Genomic DNA, 23740 nt, shown 5'->3' with positions numbered 1-23740 from the left:
AGAGGTGGATGAACGCAGTGCCCTTGTTTGGGTGTAGGGCCTGATCAGAGCCTGAAGGTATGGAGGTGCCGTTCCCTTCACAGCTCCATAGGCAATCACCATGGTCTTGTAGCGGATGCGAGCTTCAACTGGAAGCCAGTGGAGAGAGCGGAGGAGCGGGGTGACGTGAGAGAACTTGGGAAGGTTGAACACCAGATGGGCTGCGGCGTTCTGGATGAGTTGTAGGGGTTTAATGGCACAGGCAGGGAGCCCAGCCAACAGCGAGTTGCAGTAATCCAGACGGGAGATGACAAGTGCCTGGATTAGGACCTGCGCCGCTTCCTGTGTGAGGCAGGGTCGTACTCTGCGAATGTTGTAGAGCATGAACCTACAGGATCGGGTCACCGCCTTGATGTTAGTGGAGAACGACAGGGTGTTGTCCAGGATCACGCCAAGGTTCTTAGCACTCTGGGAGGAGGACACAAGGGAGTTGTCAACCGTGATGGCGAGATCATGGAACGGGCAGTCCTTCCCCGGGAGGAAGAGCAGCTCCGTCTTGCCGAGGTTCAGCTTGAGGTGGTGATCCGTCATCCACACTGATATGTCTGACAGACATGCAGAGATGCGATTCGCCGCCTGGTTATCAGAAGGGGGAAAGGAGAAGATTAATTGTGTGTCGTCTGCATAGCAATGATAGGAGAGACCATGTGAGGATATGACAGAGCCAAGTGACTTGGTGTATAGCGAGAATAGGAGAGGGCCTAGAACAGAGCCCTGGGGGACACCAGTGGTGAGAGCGCATGGTGCGGAGACAGATTCTCGCCACGCCACCTGGTAGGAGCGACCTGTCAGGTAGGACGCAATCCAAGCGTGGGCCGCGCCGGAGATGCCCAACTCGGAGAGGGTGGAGAGGAGGATCTGATGGTTCACAGTATCAAAGGCAGCAGATAGGTCTAGAAGGATGAGAGCAGAGGAGAGAGAGTTAGCTTTAGCAGTGCGGAGAGCCTCCGTGACACAGAGAAGAGCAGTCTCAGTTGAATGCCCAGTCTTGAAACCTGACTGATTTGGATCAAGAAGGTCATTCTGAGAGAGATAGCAGGAGAGCTGGCCAAGGACGGCACGTTCAAGAGTTTTGGAGAGAAAAGAAAGAAGGGATACTGGTCTGTAGTTGTTGACATCGGAGGGATCGAGTGTAGGTTTTTTCAGAAGGGGTACAACTCTCGCTCTCTTGAAGACGGAAGGGACGTAGCCAGCGGTCAAGGATGAGTTGATGAGCGAGGTGAGGAAGGGGAGAATGTTCTAGTTGGGCAGGTAGGTTCCTGCAAGAACCCCCATCAACTAAGGAGGTGCCTCAATGAAGCCCACCTCTTATGGGGTTCTTGGAAGAACCTTTTGGGGGCAATTTTCAGTGCCAAGGATCCTAAGGTCCTTGGCACTGAAAAAAAAACATGTTGAACCATTAAGTTTTTGAGTGTATGTCATATTGTGAATACATTTGGTGGCGATCACGCATCTGAATGCATTCATGACTCTATTCTACACTCTATTCCACACTCTTAGAAAAAATGGTTCCAAAAGAGTTCTTTGGCTGTCCCCATTGGAGAACCCTTTTTGGTTCCAGGTAGAACCCTTTTTGGTTCTACGTAGAACCCTCTGGGGAAAGAGTTCTACATGGAACCTGATAGGGTTCTACCTGGAACCAAAAAAATGGTTATTCAAAGGGTTCTCCAATGGGGACAGTCAAAGAACCCTTTTAGGTTCTAGATAGCACTTTTTTTCTAAGACTGTATGTGCACAGAAATTACGATCAGCTTCTCAGAATTTCCTTGTGAAAGACTAACACTGTAAGATCGTATTTTGTAACTTAGCTAGCCATGTTGTCATAGAACACACTTTCAAATAATTGATTACATTTTCCATTAATATTCTTATTATGTTACTGAATGTATCCCAAGTATTTTCAGATTTCGTTATCAGAAAACACATCAAAAAGTAAATGTAAATGTAAAATGCACATAAAATCAACAGTATGTTTGGATTCAGTCTTAACTGTTTTGTCCTCAACTTTAGTCTAATAATTTTCCCATAATCTCCAACTCAATGGTGCTGGAGGGGATGGCTGCTGTTTTACGGGCTCCTAACTGTGCAATTCATTTTGTACATAATGTTGCTGCTACCGTCTCTTATGACCGAAAGTAGCTTCTGGACATCAGAACAGCGATTACTCACCTCGAACTGGACAAATATTTTTTTAATGAGTCCGACGCGAAGGATACATACATACATCCTTAACAGCTTTTACCCCCCCAAGCCATAAAACTGCTGAACAATTAATCCACCCAGACTATTTACATTGACCCCCGCTGTTTATTATCCATGCATTGTCACTTTACAAATTACCTCAACTAACCTGTACCCCCGCATATTGACTCGGTACCGGTACCCCCTGTATATAGCCGCCTTATTGTTATGTCATTTTCTTGTGTTACTTTTTGATTTGATTTATTTTCACATTATTTCGTAAATATTTTCTTAACTCTATTTCTTGAACTGCATTGTTGGTTAAAGGGCTTGTAGGTAAGCATTTCATGGTAAGGTCACCTATTGTATACGGCGCATGTGACGAATAAAATTTGAGTTGGATTTTGTTCCCTTTTGATTCCATGGTTGTGCATTTACTTTCCATATTTCTTCTGTAAGAAACATTTCAATTTAGCTCTATCAATATAGGCCGATTTCCAGTAGTGTAAAGGGTTAAGACTAGCTTCAGGAAAGTTTTTTTTCAAAGTTTGTCGTAGTCAGAAACTCTGTTGTTCTGTATAAAAGACCATCCCTGGCTGTAGAGAAAAACAGACAGACAGAGAGGAGGGAGAGACAGACTTCAATCACTGACTCCAGATCTGAGGACAAACTCAGCTGAAGAACCACTCACACAAATTCAGAGAGGTGAGTGGATTTAAAGCCTTTAATGACAGTCGGATTTGCGACTAAACAGATTTAAATTGTGTTTTTTCATATCATAGTTGTGTATTTCAATTCAATCCAAAATCATTAGAGTGGTGTGACTTTTAAATTGTCACTAGCCTATTAACCAAACAAAGGCTTGGCAGAGGCAATTATCGGGATAATGGTAAAACGCTAAATATTTCACCTAATTTATATATTTTAGTTCAACAGCTCCGGTGTGTGTGTTGTTGAGAAGACTATGTAATCCCAATGATAATTAATAATAATGAGACTGTAATTTGAATATTAGGTAATAATAATCATCTAATAATTGTTAATCTGTAATTCTGGAGACTTCCTGTGGAGAAGTTATAAGACCAGCAGGAAATCTAATGGCTGTTATTGAGGAATGGAATTAAGAATTTATAAATATTTGGACGAGCAATGTCGGAGCGGCATAGACTAAGATACAGTAGAATAGGATAGAATACCGAATATACATATGAGATGAGTAATGCAAGATGTGTAAACATTATTAAAGTGACCAGTGTACCATTATTAAAGTGACCAGTGTTCCATTATTAAAGTGACCAGTGATTTCAAGTCTATGTATGTGAGGCAACCGCCTCTAAGGTGCTACTGATGGCTCTTTAACTTTCTGTGGGGAAGCTATAAGAACTAGTGGACGTTTTTAGTGGATTTGGACTTCTGCCAAGAGTCATTTTCCGGCCAACGAACTCTAGCGGGGCTGTCGAAATCAACAAGGACACACAAACTCAAGGTCACAGCTGGTACAACGCCTACACAGGCTAATGGCTACACACCCATGCAGTACATATAAACACACATAGAATTACACAGGCTAATGTCCACACACCCATGCAGTACATATAAACACACATAGAATTACACAAGCTAATGGCCACACACCCATGCAGTATATATAAACACACATAGAATTACACAAGCTAATGGCCACACACCCATGCAGTACATATAAACACACATAGAATTACACAGGCTAATGGCTACACACCCATGCAGTACATATAAACACATAGAATTACACAGGCTAATGTCCACACACCCATGCAGTACATATAAACACATAGAATTACACAGGCTAATGGCCACACACCCATGCAGTACATATAAACACATAGAATTACACAGGCTAATGGCCACACACCCATGCAGTACATATAAACACATAGAATTACACAGGCTAATGGCCACACACCCATGCAGTACATATAAACACATATAATTACACAGGCTAATGGCTACACACCCATGCAGTACATATAAACACACATAGAATTACACAGGCTAATGGCTACACACCCATGCAGTACATATAAACACATAGAATTACACAGGCTAATGGCCACACACCCATGCAGTATATATAAACACACATCGAATTACACAGGCTAATGGCCACACACCCATGCAGTACATATAAACACATAGAATTACACAGGCTAATGGCCACACACCCATGCAGTATATATAAACACACATCGAATTACACAGGCTAATGGCTACACACCCATGCAGTACATATAAACACACATAGAATTACACAGGCTAATGGCTACACACCCATGCAGTACATATAAACACATAGAATTACACAGGCTAATGGCCACACACCCATGCAGTACATATAAACACATAGAATTACACAGGCTAATGGCTACACACCCATGCAGTACATATAAACACACATAGAATTACACAGGCTAATGGCTACACACCCATGCAGTACATATAAACACATAGAATTACACAGGCTAATGGCCACACACCCATGCAGTATATATAAACACACATCGAATTACACAGGCTAATGGCTACACACCCATGCAGTACATATAAACACACATAGAATTACACAGGCTAATGGCTACACACCCATGCAGTACATATAAACACATAGAATTACACAGGCTAATGGCCACACACCCATGCAGTATATATAAACACACATCGAATTACACAGGCTAATGGCCACACACCCATGCAGTATATATAAACACACATCGAATTACACAGGCTAATGGCCACACACCCATGCAGTATATATAAACACACATCGAATTACACATGCACATTTACACGCACGTATGTGGACAGGCAAACGTCCAAGTACACACTCTGAAACACACACATATCACAAAAAAAACATAAGCTTACACAATACTGAAGGGTTGATGAACAAGTGATTGAGTGATTAAATACATGAGTGAGCGATTAAATACATGAATGAGCCCATTGGGGAGTTGCAGCGATGAGCCAAAGTCGTAATTCAGGGAGAAAATGGGGTAGAAAATACACTTGTGGCCATATCACCCTGAACATGCTTGATCTCGTCTGATCTCGGTGGCTGAGCAGAGTTGGGGCTGGTTAGTATTTGGATGGGAGACCACCTGGGAATGCCAGTTGCTGTAAGCTCTAAACTAGGGCTGCCCAACCGTCTTCCTGGAAATCTACAGTCCTGGGGGTTTTCAGTCCACACCTGGTTCTACTTATTAGCTGCTCAACAAGACCTTAACTAGCTGAATTAGGGTTGGACTGAAAACCTACAGGACAGTAGACCTCCAGGAAGAGGGTTGGGAAAGCCCTGCTCTAAACAATAAATTAAAAAAAATGCATTAATGACCAGAAGTAAAGTTAAAAATAGGTTGGAATGAGTAGAAAAGTGTAAGATTGTAACGGCCGTCGTTGAAGAGAGTAGACCAAGGCGCAGCGTGGTTAGTGCTCATCTTGAATTTATTAAAGATAGACCACTTTAAACAAAAAAAACAAAAAACCGACAGCCAAACAGTTCTGTCAGGTGCAAAACACTAAACAGAAATTAACTACCCACAATCCCCAAAGGAAAACAGGGTGCCTAAGTATGACTCCCAATCAGCGACAACGATGTACAGCTGTCCCTGATTGAGAGCCATACCAGGCCAAAACAAAGAAATACAAAGCAGAGAAAAAAGGACATAGAATGCCCATCCAAATCACACCCTGACCAAACCTAAATAGAGACATAAAAAAGGCTCTCTCAGGTCAGGGCGTGACAGTACCCCCCCCAAAGGTGCGGACTCCGGCCGCAAAACCTGAACCTATAGGGGAGGGTCTGGGTGGGCATTTCTCCGCGGTGGCGGCTCTGGAGCGGGACGCAGACCCCGCTCCACCACTGGCTCACACCACTTAGGTGGCGCCTCTAGAGCGGGGTCCCTCGCCGCGGGCCCTGGACTGAAGGGCGACTCTGGCTGCGCCGGAGGACAGGCGGGCGACTATGGCTGCGCCGGAGGACAGGCGGGCGACTATGGCTGCGCCGGAGGACAGGCGGGCGACTATGGCTGCGCCGGAGGACAGGCGGGCAACTATGGCTGCACCGGAGGACAGGCGGGAGACTCTGGGAGCTCCGGACTGTAGGGCGTCTCTCTCGGTTCCGGACTGTGGGCCGTCTCTCTACGGGGCACTGTCGCCGGAAGCTCTGGACGGGGCACTGTCGCCGGAAGCTCTGGACGGGGCACTGTCGCCGGACACTCTGGACGAGGCACTGTCGCCGGACACTCTGGACGAGGCACTGTCGCCGGACACTCTGGACGAGGCACTGTCGCCGGACACTCTGGACGAGGCACTGTCGCCGGACACTCTGGACGAGGCACTGTTGCCGGAAGCTCTGGACGGGAACCGCACACTGAAGGCCTGATGCGTGGGGCTGGTTTAGGAAGCGCCAGACTAGGGACACGCACCTCAAGGCTAGTGTGAGGAGTGGGAACAGGACGTACTGGACTGGGCTGATACACTGGAAGCCTAGTGCGTGGTGCTGGCTTTGTAGGCGCCAAACTGAAAACACGCACCTCAGGGCTAGTGCGGGGAGCAGGATACACTGGACCGTAGAGGCGCACTGGCGGTCTCGAGCGCAGGACTGGCACCGCCTGTACTGGCTGGGTGCCCACTTCCCCCCGGCAAATGCAGGACGCTGGCACTGAGCACACCGGCTTGTGGATACTCGGCCTCGACGCCGTGCGCATCACCCCATAGCACGGGGCCTGACCAGTACCACGCTGCCTCTGGTAAGCACGGGGAGTTGGCTTAGGGCTCAACCCTGGCCCTGCCAAACTACCCGTGTGCCCCCCCAAAAAATGTTTTGGGGGGGATGCCTCTCAGGTTCCCATAGCTCCCTTTGCTTGTCCTCCCAGAGTTGACGTTCCAACTCCCATGTCCATCCTTCCCCCCGATGCTCCAAACCACGCTGCTTGGTCTTCTGTTGGTGGGTAGTTCTGTAACGGCCGTCGTTGAAGAGAGTAGACCAAGGCGCAGCGTGGTTAGTGCTCATCATGAATTTATTAAAGATAGAACACTTTAACCAAAAAAAACAAGAAACCGACAGCCAAACAGTTCTGTCAGGTGCAAAACACTAAACAGAAATTAACTACCCACAAACCCCAAAGGAAACAGGGTGCCTAAGTATGACTCCCAATCAGCGACAACGATGTACAGCTGTCCCTGATTGAGAGCCAATACCAGGCCAAAACAAAGAAATACAAAGCATAGAAAAAAGGACATAGAATGCCCACCCAAATCACACCCTGACCAAACCTAAATAGAGACATAAAAAAGGCTCTCTCAGGTCAGGGCATGACAAAGATTTGTTTTTCGATTGGGATGGGACCGGAGAGCTGTCACTGAGAAATTATCCTTACAGCTTTGCTGGGGACAGAACCGGGGAGCTGTCACTGAGAGATTATCCTTACAGCGTTTACTGTGGAAGCTCTTGAGTCAGGTAAAGGGGTCTACACATTCTTTGCAAACGGAGCTGACAGATCAAATCAAATTTTGTTGGTCACATATAAACTCAGCAAAAAAAGAAACGTCACTTTTTCAGGACCCTGTCTTTCAAAGATATTTCCTAAAAATCCAAATAACTTTACAGATCTTTATTGTAAAGGGATTAAACACTGTTTCCCATGCTTGTTCAATGAACCATAAACAATTAATGAACATGCACCTGTGGAACGGTCGTTAACCTCTCTTGGAAATGTGGGACGCTAGCATCCCACCCTGCCAACAGCCAGTGAAATAGCAGGGCGCCAAATTCAAAACAACAAAAATCTCATAATTAAAATTCCTCAAACATACAAGTATTATACACCATTTTAAAGATGAACTTCTCATTAATCCAACCACAGTGTCCGATTTTAAAAAGGCTTCACGGCGAAAGCATACCTTGTGCTTATGTTAGGTCAGCGCCTAGTCACAAGAAAACATACAGCCATTTTCCAGCCAAAGAGAGGAGTCACAAAAAGCAGAAATAGAGATAAAATGAATCACTAACCTTTGATGATTTTCATCAGATGGCACTCATAGGACTTCGTGTTACACAATACATGTATGTTTTGTTCGATAAAGTTCATATTTATATCCAAAAATCTCAGTTTACATTGGCGCATTATGTTCAGTAATGTTTTGCCTCCAAAACATCCAGTGATTTTGCAGGGAGCCACATCAATTTACAGAAATACTCATCATAAACGTTGATATAAGTTACAAGTGTTTGACATAGAATTAAAGATACACTTCTCCTTAATGCAACCGCTGTGTCAGATTTCAAAAAAGCTTTACGGCAAAAGCACACCATGCCATAATCTGAGTACAGCGCTCAGACACCAAAACAAGCCATACAGATACCCGCCATGTTTTGGAGTCAACAGAAGTCAGAAATAGCGTTATAAATATTCACTTACCTTTGATGATCTTCATCGGAATGCACTCCCAGGAATCCCAGTTCTACAATAAATGTTTGTTTTGTTTGATAAAGTTCATCTTTATGTCCAAATACCTCCTAAACTAAATATGTTTAGTCCAGCATTCCAAATTCACATAGCGCGCGTGTTTAGTCCAGACGAAAAGTCAAAATAGTTCCATTACAGTTCGTAGAAACATGTCAAACGATGTATAGAATCAATCTTTAGGATGTTTTTATCATAAATCTTCAATAATATTCCAACCGGACAATTCCTTTGTCTTCAGAAAGGAAAGAGAATGTGGCATGCGCTCACGGCCGCGCGCATGACTGAGCTCATGCCTTTCTGCCAGACACCTGATTACAATAGCTCTTATTCTCTCCCCATTCACAGTAGAAGCCTGAAACAACGTTCTAAAGACTGTCGACATCTAGTGGAAGCCTTAGGAAGTGCAATATGACCCCACAGACACTGTATATTGGATAGACAATCACTTGAAAAACTACAACCTCAGATTTCCCACTTCCTGGTTAGATTTTTTCTCAGGTTTTTGCCTGCCATATGAGTTCTGTTATACTCACAGACATCATTCAAACAGTTTTAGAAACTTCAGAGTGTTTTCTATCCAAATCTACTAATTATATGCATATTCTAGCTTTTGGGCCTGAGTAGCAGGAAGTTTACTCTGGGCACCTCATTCATCCAAGCTACTCAATACTGCCCCCCTTTCCCAAAGATGTTTTTAAGACACTAACAGCTTACAGACAGTAGGCAATTAAGGTCACAGTTGTGAAAACTTAGGACGTTAAAGAGGCCTTTCTACTGACTCTGAAAAACACCAAAAGAAAGATGCCCAGGGTCCCTGGGCAAATGCAAATTAATTACTTAAAAATCATACAATGTGATTTTCTGGATTTTTGTTTTAGATTCCGTCTCTCACAGTTGAAGTGTACCTATGATAAAAAATAAAGACCTCTACATGCTTTGTAAGTAGGAAAACCTGCAAAATCGGCAGTGTATCAAATACTTGTTCTCCCCACTGTATGTATATATTGTATTTTATACCATCTATTGCATCTTGCCTATGCCGCACGGCACTACGCATCCATATATTTATATGCACATATTCTTATTCCATCCCCATACATTGTGTGTATAAGGTAGTCATTGTGAATTTGTTAGATTACTTGTTAGATATTACTGCACTGTCGGAACTAGAAGCACAAGCATTTTGCTACAGTCGCAATAACATCTGCTAACCATGTGTATGTGACCAACACAATGTGACTTAATTTGATTTGATTTGAGCAACAGAAACTAAAGCTTCAGCACAAGGAAAGAGAACGTGAGGAGAGATTGGAGCAACAGAAATTCAGACTTCAGCAGAAGGAAAGGGAAATAGAACATGAGGAGAGATTGGAGCAACAGAAATTTAGACCTCAGCAGAAGGAAAGGGAAGAGAACTTGCAGCCAGACTAGAACAAGAAGAATGTGCGGATGCCATGACCGCGGCAGCTTTCCAATCTTTGGGGTTCTCAGACGATACGAAAGAGAGGTTGAACAGGCCAGTAATATGGGTTGCAACAATTGCGGCGTATCATTTTAGAAAGAGAAGGTCCAGATTGTCTAGCCCAGCTGATTTGTAGGGGTCCAGATTTTGCAGCTCTTTCAGAAAATCAGCTATCTGGATTTGGGTGAAAGAGAAATTGGGAGGGCTTGGACAAGTTGCTGTGGGGGTTGCAGAACTGTTGACCGGAGTAGGGGTAGCCAGGTGGAAAGCAAGGCCAGCCGTAGAAAAATGCTTATTGAAATTCTCGATAATTGTAGATTTAATCTTTGGTGACAGTGTATCCTAGCCTCAGTGCGGTGGGCAGTTGGGAGGAGGTGCTCTTATTCTCAATGGACTTTACAGCGTCCCTGAACCTTTTGGAGTTCAGGATGCAAATTTCTGTTTGAAAAAGCTAGCCTTTGCTTTTCTAACTGCCTGTGTATATTCGTTCCTAACTTCCCTGAAAGGTTGCATATCGCGGGGGCTATTCGATGCTAATGCAGAACGCCACAGGATGTTTTTGTGCTGTCAAGGGCAGTCAGGTCTGGAGTGAACCAAGGGCTATATTTATTCCTGGTTCTACATTTTTTGAATGGGGCATGCTTATTTAGATGGTGAGGAAAGCACTTTTAAAAATAACCAGGCATCCTCTACTGACGGAATGAGGTCAAAATCTTTCCAGGATACCCGTGCCAGGTCGATTAGAAAGGCCTGCTCGCTGAAGTGCTTTAGGGAGCGTTTGGCTGTGATGAGGGGTGGTCGTTTGACCGCGGACCCATTACGGACGCAGGCAATGAGGCAGTGGTTGAGGACAGCAGAGGTGTATTTAGAGGGCAGGTTGGTCAGGATGACATCTATGAGGGTGCCCGAGTTTATGGATTTTGGGTTGTACCTGGTAGGTTCCATGATAATTTGGGTGAGATTGAGGGTATCTAGCTTAGATTGTAGGACGGCCGGGGTGTTAAGCATATCCCAGTTTAGGTCACCTAACAGTACAAACTCGGAAGATAAATGGGGGGCAATTAATTCACATATGATGTCCAAGGCGCAGCTGGGGGCTGAGGGTGGTCTGTAACAAGTGGCAACAGTGAGATACTTATTTCTGGAATGGTGGAATTTTAAAAGTAGAAGCTCGAATTGTTTGGGCACAGACCTGGATATCATGACAGAACTCTGCAGGCCATCTCTGCAGTAGATTGCAACTCCACCCCCTTTGGCAGTTCTATCTTGGCTGAAAATGTTGTAGTTGGGGATGGAAATTTCAGAATTTTTGGTGGCCTTCCTAAGCCAGGATTCAGACACGGCTAGGACATTAGGGTTGGCGGAGTGTGCTAAAGCAGTGAATAATATAAACTTAGGCGCTTCGGATGTTAACAGATATGCACGTCCTACAGCCTCTCTACAAATCAATCTCAAAATCTGCTGTAATAGAAGACGTTTTCCATGATAGAAACCTTCAGGAATTAAAACAGCAATCTGTAACCATTACATAAAACAAGTGTAATATACTGCACAGTGCATATACTGTACAGTGTTCAGACCATTTGACATTTTCCACATTTTGTTACGTTACAGCCTAATTCTAAAATGTATGAAATTCTTTTTTTCCCTCTACACACAATACCCCATAATGGCAATGCAAAAGGAGTTTATTTTTTATTTTGCAAATGTATTAAATATCAAAACGGAAGTATCACATTTACGTAAGTATTCAGACACTTTACTCAGTACCTTTGTTGAAACACTTTTGGGAGTGATTACAGCCTTGAGTCTTCTTGGGTAGGACACTACAACCTTGGCACACCTGTTTTTGGGGCGTTTCCCCCATTCTTCTCTGCAGATCTTCTCAAGCTCTGTCAAGTTGGATGGGGAACGTCAATGCACATGTATTTTCAGGTCTCTCCAGAGATGTTCGATCAGGTTTAATTCCGGGCTCTGGCTGGGCCACTGAAGGACATTCAGAAACTTGTCCCGAAGCCACTCTTGCATTTTCTTGGCTGTGTGCTTAGGGTCATTGTCCTGTTGGAAGGTGAACCTTTGCCCCAGTCTGAGGTCCTGAGTGCTCTGGAGGAGGTTTTCATCAAGGATTTTTCTGTACTTTGCTCCGCTCATCTTTCCCTCAATCCTGACTAGTCTCCCAGACCCTGCCGCGGAAAAACTTCCCCACAGCATGATGTTGGACCCACCATGCGTCACCGTGGAGATGGTGAAAGGTTTCCTCCAGACATGACGCTTGCCATTCAGGCCAAAGTGTTCAATCTTGGTTTCATCATACCAGAGAATCTTGTTTCTCATGTTCTGAGAGTCTCCAAGCGGGCTGTCATGTGCCTTTTACTTAAGTCTGGCCATTCTAGCATAAAGGCCTGATTGGTGGAGTGCTGCAGATATGGTTGTCCATCTGGAAGGTTCTCCCATCTCCACAGAGGAACTCTGGAGCTCTATCAGAGTGACCATCAGGTTTTTGGTCACCTCCATCGATTGCTCAGTTTGGCCGGGCGGCCAGCTCTAGGAAGAGCATTGTTGGTTCCAAACTTCTTCCATTTAAAAATGATGGATGCCACTGTGTTCTTGGGGACCTTCAATGCTGCAGAAATGTTTTGGTGCCCTTCCCCAGATCTGTGCCTCAACACAATCCTGTCTCGGAGCTCTAAGGACAATTCCTTCGACCTTATGGCTTGGTTTTTGCTCTGACATGCACTGTCAACTGTGGGACCTTATATAGACAGGTGTGTGCCTTTCCAAATCACGGGCTGCCCAGTGACACGAGCCGACCAGACAAGCTAAATAACTTCTATGCTCGCTTCGAGGCTAGTAACACTGAAACATGCATGAGAGCACCAGCTGTTCCGGACGACTGTGTGATCACACACTCCGCAGCCGATGTGAGTAAGACCTTTTAAGCAGGTCAACATTCACAAGGCTGCAGGGCCAGACGGATTATCAGGATGTGTACTCCGAGCATGTGCTGACCAACTGGCAAGTGTCTTCACTGACAATTTCAACCTCTCCCTGTCTGAGTCTGTAATACCAACATGTTTCAAGCAGACCACCATAGTCCCTGTGCCCAAGAACACTAAGGTCACCTGCCTAAATGACTACTCACGTCTGTAGCCATGAAATGCTTTGAAAGGCTGGTCAGGGCTCACATCAATACCATTATCCCAGAAACCCTAGACCTACTCCAATTTGCATACCCCACCAACAGATCCACAGATGATGCAATCTCTATTGCACTCCACACTGCCCTTTCACACCTGGACAAGAGGAACACCTATGTGAGAATGCTATTCATTGACTTCAGCTCAGCGTTCAACACCATAGTGCCCTCAAAGCTCAACATTAAGCTAAGGACACTGGGACTAAACACCTCCTTCTGCAACTGGATCCTGGACTTCCTGACGGGCCGGCCCCAGGTGGTAAGGGTAGGTAACAACACATCTGCCACGCTGATCTTCAGCACGGGGGCCCCTCAGGGGTGCATGCTCAGTCCCCTCCTGTACTGTTCACTCATGACTGCATGGCCAGGCATGACTCCAACACCATCGTTAAGTTTTCTGATGACACAACAGTGGTATGCCTGATCACGGACAACGATGAGACAGTGTATAGGGAGGAGGTCAGAGACCTGACCGTATTGTACAAGGACAACAACCTCTCCCTCAACGTGATCAAGACTAAGGAGATGATTGTGGACTACAGGAAAAAGAGGACTGAGCACGCCCTCATTCTCATCAATGGAGCTGTAGTGGAGCAGGTTGATAGCTTCAAGTTCCTTGGCGTCCGCATCACCAACAAACTAACATGGTCCAAGCACACCAAGACAGTCGTGAAGAGGGCACGACAAAACCTATTCCTCCTCAGGAGACTGAAAATATTTGTCAAGGGTCCTCAGATCTTCAAAAGGTTTTACAGCTGCACCATCAAGAGCATCATGACAGGTTGCATCACTACCTGGTATGGCAAATGCTCGGCCTCCGACCACAAGGCACTACAGAGGGTAGTGCGTACGGCCCAGTACATCACCGAGGCCAAGCTTCCGGCCATCCAGGACCTCTATACCAGATGGTGTCAGAGGAAGGCCCTAAAAATTGTCAAAGACTCCAGCCACCCTAGTCGTAGACTGTTCTCTCTGCTACCACATGGCAAGTGATACCGGAGCTTCAAGTCTAGGTCCAAGAGGCTTCTAACAGCTTCTACCCCCAAGTCATAATAAGACTAATCAAATGGCTGCCCAGACTATTTGCACCCCCCCCCCCTTCTACATTGCTGCTACCCTGTTATTATCCACACATAGTCACATTAATAACTCTACCTACATACATATTACCTCAATTACCTCGACACCGGTGTTCCCGCACATTGACTCTGTACCGGTACCCCCTGTATATTGCCCCGCTATTGTTAGTTACTGCTGCGCTTTAATTATTTGTTATTCTTATCTCTTACTTTTTTTAGGTCTTTTCTTAAAACTGCATTGTTGGTAAATGGCTTGTAAGTAAGCATTTCACTGTAAGGTTGATTTCGGTGCATGTGACAAACACAATTGGATTTGAATTTCATTTTGAGTCTCATTGCAAAGCGTTTGAATCTGTTATTTATTTTTAATACATTTACAAACATTTCTAAAAACTTGTTTTTGCTTTGTCATTATGGGGTATTGTCTGTAGATCGATGATGGGGAAAAAGGTATAACTCTACTGTAGCCAACCTGTTACCTGCCCAGCCTGTTCTCCTCCAGGTATAACTCTACTGTATCCAACCTTTTACCTGCCCAGCCTGCTCTCCTCCAGGTATAACTCTACTGTTGCCAACCTGTTACCTGCCCAGCCTGTTCTCCTCCAGGTATAACTCTACTGTATCCAACCTGTTACCTGCCCAGCCTGCTCTCCTCCAGGTATAACTCTACTCTAGCCAACCTGTTACCTGCCCAGCCTGCTCTCCTCCAGGTATAACTCTACTCTAGCCAACCTGTTACCTACCCAGCCTGCTCTCCTCCAGGTATAACTCTACTCTAGCCAACCTGTTACCTACCCAGCCTGCTCTCCTCCAGGTATAACTCTACTGTAGCCAACCTGTTACCTGCCCAGCCTGCTCTCCTCCAGGTATAACTCTACTGTAGCCAACCTGTTACCTGCCCAGCCTGCTCTGCTCCAGGTATAACTCTACTGTAGCCAACCTGTTACCTGCCCAGCTTGCTCTCCTCCAGGTATAACTCTACTGTAGCCAACCTGTTACCTACCCAGCCTGTTCTCCTCCAGGTATAACTCTACTGTAGCCAACCTGTTACCTGCCCAGCATGCTCTCCTCCAGGTATAACTCTACTGTAGCCAACCTGTTACCTGCCCAGCCTGTTCTCCTCCAGGTATAACTCTACTGTAGCCAACCTGTTACCTACCCAGCCTGCTCTCCTCCAGGTATAACTCTACTGTAGCCAACCTGTTACCTGCCCAGCCTGCTCTCCTCCAGGTATAACTCTACTGTAGCCAACCTGTTACCTGCCCAGCCTGCTCTCCTCCAGGTATAACTCTACTGTAGCCAACCTGTTACCTGCCCAGCATGCTCTCCTCCAGGTATAACTCTACTCTAGCCAACCTGTTACCTGCCCAGCCTGTTCTCCTCCAGGTATAACTCTACTGTAGCCAACCTGTTACCTGCCCAGCATGCTCTCCTCCAGGTATAACTCTACTCTAGCCAACCTGTTACCTGCCCAGCCTGTTCTCCTCCAGGTATAACTCTACTGTAGCCAACCTGTTACCTACCCAGCCTGCTCTCCTCCAGGTATAACTCTACTGTAGCCAACCTGTTACCTGCCCAGCCTGCTCTCCTCCAGGTATAACTCTACTGTAGCCAACCTGTTACCTGCCCAGCCTGCTCTCCTCCAGGTATAACTCTACTGTAGCCAACCTGTTACCTGCCCAGCCTGCTCTCCTCCAGGTATAACTCTACTGTAGCCAACCTGTTACCTGCCCAGCCTGCTCTCCTCCAGGTATAACTCTACTGTAGCCAACCTGTTACCTGCCCAGCCTGCTCTCCTCCAGGTATAACTCTACTGTAGCCAACCTGTTACCTGCCCAGCCTGCTCTCCTCCAGGTATAACTCTACTGTAGCCAACCTGTTACCTGCCCAGCCTGCTCTCCTCCAGGTATAACTCTACTGTATCCAACCTGTTACCTGCCCAGCCTGCTCTCCTCCAGGTATAACGCTACTGTAGCCAACCTGTTACCTACCCAGCCTGCTCTCCTCCAGGTATAGCTCTACTGTAACCAACCTGTTACCTACCCAGCCTGCTCTCCTCCAGGTATAACTCTACTGTAGCCAACCTGTTACCTGCCCAGCCTGCTCTCCCCCAGGAAAACCCCAACTGAGCACCTAAGTACTTTTTACAGGAACTCCCTTCAGCTAGGAATGTTCCATCACGATAGCGCCAAAACACATTTCTACCATAAATGCATAATTTCCCATGGACATATACCATAAACAACGGTTTTACATAAACACACACACTTCAATAACTTGTGCCATAACTTCTACTTTAAGTCACACAATACATTAATGAAGTAATTCACCCCCGCGATAATTCATCACTTTGGTTAATCCCGTCAACCAATAAATGTTCCTCGATGACTCAAAGACTCATTTGCCTCATGCGTAATGCACTTCAACAAGGATAAAGCATGGCGCTTCGAACAAACACAGAAGTAGGTTACATGACATGATTATACTCTACCGATACTTTGATTGTTATTCTAATAATGTATTTCACATTGTTAGAACATGCACGTTTAAATGGGCAGCTTTATACATGGTAGAAACATTAAGAAATTACATTGTTTTAGTAACTGGCGTGCACAACAAACACTGGACTTTGGCGCCTTATGTGAAAGTATTGTTGGCAAATGGAATACGCTACTCAATCCAGCATTCTCTTTGGTTTCAGAATTCTTGACTTACCTTGAAGAGATAAAATAAAGACTTTCTTCAACCAATATTTTGTTTGTGACATTGTCTACAAGTCATGGACATGTGCTCCAAGACACTTGGCCACTACAATACACTTTTGTTTTCCGCATGCCCACCTCAAGACCCCCAGACAAGCATGATTCCACCTGGGAAGGGAGAAGTGGAATACAGAGCCCTATACTCATAGAGTTTGGTCATTGAGGTTTCTACCAAAAATACTATGATGCATTGACATGACATGATATAATTCTATATGGCAGCCATGTTAGCTAACCATTATTACATGGGCAATATTAATAGCAGTTCATGGAATTTTCAGAATTTCAAACAATGCTATGACTGAATGTCTCAAAATAGAAATTTGGATAAATGGGGTACAGCAGAAACATGGTGTCCTTTATGAAAGTTGGCCATATACAATGCATTCGGAAAGTATTCAGACTCCTTGACATTTTCCAATTTTTCCTTATTCTAAAATGTATTAAATATTTTTTTCCCCATCATCGATCTACAGACAATACCCCATAATGACAAAGCAAAAACAAGTTTTTAGAAATGTTTGTAAATGTATTAAAAATAAATAACAGATTCAAACGCTTTGCAATGAGACTCAAAATTAAATTCAAATCAAATTGTGTTTGTCACATGCACCGAAATCAACCTTACAGTGAAATGCTTACTTACAAGCCATTTACCAACAATGCAGTTTTAAGAAAAGACCTAAAAAAAGTAAGAGATAAGAATAACAAATAATTAAAGCGCAGCAGTAACTAACAATAGCGGGGCAATATACAGGGGGTACCGGTACAGAGTCAATGTGCGGGAACACCGGTGTCGAGGTAATTGAGGTAATATGTATGTAGGTAGAGTTATTAAAGTGACTATGTGTGGATAATAACAGGGTAGCAGCAATGTAGAAGGGGGGGGGGTGCAAATAGTCTGGGCAGCCATTTGATTAGTCTTATTATGACTTGGGGGTAGAAGCTGTTAGAAGCCTCTTGGACCTAGACTTGAAGCTCCGGTATCACTTGCCATGTGGTAGCAGAGAGAACAGTCTACGACTAGGGTGGCTGGAGTCTTTGACAATTTTTAGGGCCTTCCTCTGACACCATCTGGTATAGAGGTCCTGGATGGCCGGAAGCTTGGCCTCGGTGATGTACTGGGCCGTACGCACTACCCTCTGTAGTGCCTTGTGGTCGGAGGCCGAGCATTTGCCATACCAGGTAGTGATGCAACCTGTCATGATGCTCTTGATGGTGCAGCTGTAAAACCTTTTGAAGATCTGAGGACCCTTGACAAATATTTTCAGTCTCCTGAGGAGGAATAGGTTTTGTCGTGCCCTCTTCACGACTGTCTTGGTGTGCTTGGACCATGTTAGTTTGTTGGTGATGCGGACGCCAAGGTACTTGAAGCTATCAACCTGCTCCACTACAGCTCCATTGATGAGAATGAGGGCGTGCTCAGTCCTCTTTTTCCTGTAGTCCACAATCATCTCCTTAGTCTTGATCACGTTGAGGGAGAGGTTGTTGTCCTTGTACAATACGGTCAGGTCTCTGACCTCCTCCCTATACACTGTCTCATCGTTGTCCGTGATCAGGCATACCACTGTTGTGTCATCAGAAAACTTAACGATGGTGTTGGAGTCATGCCTGGCCATGCAGTCATGAGTGAACAGTACAGGAGGGGACTGAGCATGCACCCCTGAGGGGCCCCCGTGCTGAAGATCAGCGTGGCAGATGTGTTGTTACCTACCCTTACCACCTGGGGCCGGCCCGTCAGGAAGTCCAGGATCCAGTTGCAGAAGGAGGTGTTTAGTCCCAGTGTCCTTAGCTTAGTGTTGAGCTTTGAGGGCACTATGGTGTTGAACGCTGAGCTGAAGTCAATGAATAGCATTCTCACATAGGTGTTCCTCTTGTCCAGGTGTGAAAGGGCAGTGTGGAGTAAAGGGGGTCTTTTGTTGTTCATATACATGATGTACGTCAAGGCTATTCTATTCTGATTGGCCAGAGTTTCCAAAGAGTTTGAACTAAAGAATTAAACTTAGAACGTTGATTTGTCCTTGATGTATATTGTTCATTAGATCTGTAATGTATTGGTTCATCTGTTGGGGATTCTCTCCACAGGTTACATAAAGGCTAGATGGCGTCCAGTTACAGACGGAAGTGATGTAATAATCATCATTCGAAGCAGTAGTGCTTTTCATTGTTAATGCAACAGCACAAATGGAAACCCCGATAGTGTAGAAATTTGAACCATCCTGTTGGAATTTCTTCTCATCACCAAATATGGCCGACATTCTAAAAATGTTCTCATCGATGAAACATTCGATCTCAATACAATTTTCTGTTCCCAACACTACAATATGTCATGAACAGAGTGCACTAAGTTTTGTAGACTTGACCCTTTGCCAAAGTTTCTAAACATTGCAAGAGATAATGTAGTTATTGCACATGCGCACTTCACAGAGTAGGCATTCCCTAACGGAAATATGCAAATACAGGCTAAAGAATGACAATAGGATCTTGCTAGCTTGTGCTTGGCTCTCCACCTTGTTCGTTCTGCCCACTGTCTTTCATTTTCTCATTGCAAACAACGCAGAGTAAATATATTGGGTTAAAAACCTGTTGAGGACAGACGTTCCGCTAGCGGAACGCCTAGCCAATATCCAATGGAACAGCGTGGCGCGAAATACAAAAACCTCAAAAATCCAATAATTTCTATTTCTCAAACATACACAAACAAACTATTTTACACCATTTTAAAGATACACTTCTCCTTAATCCAACCACATTGTCCGATTTCAAAAAGACTTTACAGAGAAAGCAAAACTTTAGATTATGTTAGGAGTGTACATAGACCGAAATAACCACACAGCCATTTTCCAAGCAAGCATATATGTCAATAAAACCCAAAACACAGCTAAATGAAGCACTAACCTTTGATGATCTTCATCAGATGACACTCCTAGGACATTATGTTACACAATACATGTATGTTTTGTTCAATCAAGTTCATATTTATATCCAAAAACAGCTTTTTACATTGGCGCGTGATGTTCAGAAAATGTATTCCCACCAAAAACTCCCGGTGAATTTACAAAAATACTCATCATAAATGTTGACAAAATACACAACAATTATTTTAAGAATTATAGATACAGAACTCCTTTATGCAACCGCTGTGTCAGATTTTAAAATAGCTTTATGGAGAAAGCACATTTTTCAATATTCTGAGTACATAGCTCGCCATCACGGTGAGCTATTCAGACACCCGTCAAGTTCGGGCCAACCTAAACTCAGAATTAGTATTAGAAATATGCTCTTACCTTTGCTGATCTTCGTCAGAATGCACTCCCAGGACTGCTACTTCCACAAGAAATGTTGTTTTTGTTCAAAATAATCCATAGTTATGTCCAAATACCTCAGTTTTGTTCGTGCGTTTAGGTCACTATCCAAAGGGTAACGTGCGAGCGCAATTCGAGACACAAAAAGTCAAAATGTTCCATTACCGTACTTAGAAGCATGTCAAACGCTGTTTAAAATCAATTTTATGGTGGTTTTAACGTAAAATTGCGATAATATTCCAACCGGACAATAGCGTATTAATTCAAGGAGAAAAATAAAAAACAGCGTGCTCGCGGGAATGCGCATATCCAATCCCTTTGTTGCTAGGCAGACCACTCAGTAACTGAGCTCCTATACTCTGCCCAGTGACAGGAGAAGGCTCAAACCACTTTCTGAAGGCTTTAGACAGCCAATGGAAGCCTTAGAAAGTGCAACGTAACAGCACAGATACTGTAGTTTCGAAAGGGACTAGAAAGAAGAACTACAATTCTCAGATCCTCCACTTCCTGGTTGACTTTTTCTCAGGTTTTTGCCTGCCATATGAGTTCTGTTATACTCACAGACACCATTCAAACAGTTTTAGAAACTTCAGAGTGTTTTCTATCCAAATCTACTAATAATATGCATATTCTCATTTCTGGGCAAGAGTAGTAAACCAGTTTAAATCGTGTACGTTTTTTCATCCGTCCGTGAAAATACTGCCCCCCCTATCCATATCAGGTGTATTACCAGTATCTTTGGCAATAGCTAACTAGAGTCCCCTTGTGATGACAGCTTGACCACTAGGTGCTAACTAACTCATTTTTACAATTGCAAACATGACTGTGAAGAAAGCCTTGAAGGCTACTTTTGCACTTTCACCTCACTAGTGCTGTCTTATGCTAGCTAGCCGTATTGCAGCATGCTGTCATTAGCTAGCTGCATAGCCAGCCAAAAGTACCAGCTAACTAGCTCGAAGGTAGCTAGTTGCTTGCTAGTTTGTTGAAACAATGAAATATAGCTAGTCTAGCTTTGTTTGTAGTGTCAAAGTGATTACACAATATCTAAATTTTGACAGCTTACAGACATTTCTGTTGTTCATATGGCGGGTTGAACAATAGAGAGTTACATTTAGGTACTATACTGTTGATATTCTGTATATCATTCAGCTAAATAGGTACTATACTGTTGATATTCTTTATATCATTCAACTAAATGGGTACTATACTGTTGATATTCTGTATATCATTCAACTAAATAGGTATAGGTTCTTTATTTCTTATAAGTGTCTACTGTTTCTTATAAGCTACTAGGTTTCTGTTTATTTTTTCTCTTTTACAGAACTGTCAATACAAATGTTTACGACCTAGAATATAGCTGACTAATACTGTACATATACCTAGAATATAGCTGACTAATACTGTACATATACCTAGAATATAGCTGACTAATACTGTACATATACCTAGAATATAGCTGACTAATACTGTACATATACCTAGAATATAGCTGACTAATACTGTACATATACCTAGAATATAGCTGACTAATACTGTACATATACCTAGAATATAGCTGACCAATACTGTACATATACCTAGAATATAGCTGACTAATACTGTACATATATCTAGAATATAGCTGACTAATACTGTACATATACCTAGAATATAGCTGACTAATACTGTACATATACCATTGAAGCATCATACAACCCTGTTCTGAAGATGCTCAGTAACAGTGTTGTTGTGCAGTGGTCAATAACATGAAATTATGCTCAATGAGAAAAAGCTATTGATAACCCCAACTAGTGAACTTTGTCTTAGTTTGCGTCAGTGATCTGGGGTTGGACTTGGCTCGTTAGTTGTGTGAACATGTTATACACGACGTCAGAGCTCAAGATCTGTGCTTTTTACTTACAGCAGTTCTGAACTTGAGCACCATCCCTCATGCTAATTGGCCAGCTTTTGCAATTTTTTGTTGTTGTCTGAGTGAGGGAAATGCTGTTAACCAAACAAAGGTTTGGCAGTGGCAATTATCGGGATAATGGTAAAATGCTAAATATTTCACCTAATCATTATCTTTTGGTGCAACAACTCTGGGTGTGTGTGTGTGTGTGTGTGTGTGTGTGTGTGTGTGTGTGTGTGTGTGTGTTGTTGAGAAGACTATGTAATCCCAATGATAATTAATAATAATGAGACTCTGTAATTTTAATAATAAGTAATAATAATAATCTAATAATTATTATTCTGTAATTCTGGAGACTTCCTGGGGAAAAGTTATAAGACCAGCAGAAAGTCCGTTTTTAGACTTCTGCCAAAAGTAAGGAGATAAGATTTTCTTGCCAATGAACTCAGGACTGTTGAAATCCACAAGAACACACAAACTCAAGGTCACAGCTGGTACAACGCCCACACAGGCTAATGGCTACACACCCAGGCAGTATATATAAACACACATAGAATTATATGCACATTTACACGCACGTACAATGGTTGTATGTCGACAGACAAACGGCATCTCAGGGGAAAACATAGGTTCTGGAAAGCCTGTATACTAAATACACACACTCTGACACACACCTATCCCAAAAAAACATATACACTTACAGAATACTGAAGGGTTGATGAACAAGTGATTGAGTGATTAAGTACGTGAATGAGTGATTCAATACATGAATGAGTGATTCAATACATGAATGAGAGATTAAATACTCACATAACACTGAACCCCTGTCACACACTAACACCCCCCCCTCACAGCGGTGAGCCAAGGTCGTAATACAGGGAGAAAATGGGGTAGAAAATACACTTGTGGTCATATCACCCTGAACACGCCTGCCCTTGTCTGATCTCGGTGGCTGAGCAGCGCCGGGCCTGGTTAGTACTTGGATGGGAGACCACCTGGGAATGCTCAAAACAATACATTTATAAAATACATGAAGACCAAAAGTAAAGTAGGAAATAATTTTTGTAGAAAATAATATTTTTGTTCGATGGGGAAAGGACCGGGGAGCTTTCACTGAGATTATCCTTACAGCGTTTACTGTGGAAGCTCGAGTCAGATAAAGGGGTCTACACAGTCTGTGCAAATGGAGCTGACAGATCAAATCAAATTGTATTGGTCACATATATACGTGTTTAACAGATGTTATTGCAGGTGTAGAGAAATGCTTGTGTTTCTAGCTCCAACAGTGCAGTAATATCTAACAAGTAATATCTAACAATTTC

General features: G+C 43.8%; 1 protein-coding gene and 1 pseudogene across 1 annotated transcript in view; both read left to right on the top strand.

Moving 5' to 3' along the window:
• The first annotated feature begins 2831 nt into the window (after positions 1 to 2831).
• The window catches only part of LOC106594759 (perforin-1), a 47038-nt gene continuing 26129 nt past the window's right edge, over positions 2832 to 23740 (top strand). The window contains exon 1 of the mRNA XM_045690666.1: positions 2832 to 2925. The gene's annotated coding sequence lies outside the window, so the exon portion shown is untranslated. The remainder of the gene's footprint in view (positions 2926 to 23740) is intronic.
• Positions 5264 to 5382, top strand: LOC123725667 (uncharacterized; annotated as a pseudogene).

This window comes from Salmo salar, chromosome ssa12 (assembly GCF_905237065.1).
Source record: "Salmo salar chromosome ssa12, Ssal_v3.1, whole genome shotgun sequence".
Lineage (NCBI taxonomy): Eukaryota > Metazoa > Chordata > Actinopteri > Salmoniformes > Salmonidae > Salmo > Salmo salar.
Note: the sequence above shows the minus strand (reverse complement) of the source record. Positions and strands in the feature narration are given on the sequence as shown.